This window comes from Etheostoma cragini, chromosome 8, assembly GCF_013103735.1.
Source record: "Etheostoma cragini isolate CJK2018 chromosome 8, CSU_Ecrag_1.0, whole genome shotgun sequence".
Classification (NCBI taxonomy): domain Eukaryota; kingdom Metazoa; phylum Chordata; class Actinopteri; order Perciformes; family Percidae; genus Etheostoma; species Etheostoma cragini.
In genome coordinates this window covers 332,491-333,536 of record NC_048414.1, presented here as the reverse complement: position 1 = coordinate 333,536, position 1,046 = coordinate 332,491, and positions in this window count along the sequence as shown.

The following is a 1,046-nucleotide window of genomic DNA, read 5'->3' as shown; positions in this document are numbered from 1 at the left end:
TGTAAATAATCACTACTTTTAGCGTGTATAGAGCAGCATATCTCCACCAGACTCCATGTAAAAAATCACTACTTTTAGGGTGTATAGAGTAGCATATCTCCATCGGACTCCATGTAAATAATCACTACTTTTAGCGTGTATAGAGCAGCATATCTCTACCAGACTCCATGTAAATAATCACTACTTTTAGGGTGTATAGAGCAGCATATCTCTACCAGACTCCATGTAAATAATCACTACTTTTAGCGTGTATAGAGCAGCATATCTCCACCAGACTCCATGTAAATAATCACTACTTTTAGTGTATATAGAGCAGCATATCTCCACCAGCCTCCATGTACTCCACTTTGAATGAAGTGAGTTTTGCGATGATGAAAGTAGTGATTATTTACATGGAGTCTGGTGGGTTTGGTGATGGTGATTTTGTCTCTTGTTAAACTACAAGGATCTTATTGAAGGTGAGTAACTGTGTGTATGTGTTTTCACATTTTTGTGTGTGTGTCTGTGTATATATATATATGTGTGTGTGTGTCTGTGTATATATATATGTGTGTGTGTGTGTATATATATATATATATATATATATACGTGTGTGTGTGTGCTGATTAGAAGGAGCTCAGTCAAGTGGAAAACTCATTAAACAATGTTTAAGCCTCTTAATCAGATCAAATAGCCAGATTGACTCCAGCTGACGACTCTTATCAAAGCTCAGCGAAGCCTTTTTAATTAAGAGGACGGGACCGGTCCGGGTTAAGGACCAAATAAACAAGACATGAAGACGTTAGTCTCTCTGTTAGAGACGTTGTCCGGGGTGAAGATCGGACCCGCTGCAGAGAGACCACAGCAGCATGTTGAGATTGATGATTTATTAAATAAAATAAAAGGACAAAGCAACAAAAATGTCCTGAAAGGAGCAGGAAGACAGGACACAAAAGTAATCAGGACAGGACAAGACAGGACAAGACAGGATAGACGTGGGCACTCGGGGACTGGAGTACCAGTGTGGCCAGCATTGAAGAAGGACGGAAAAAGAGTCTGCGCTGCCC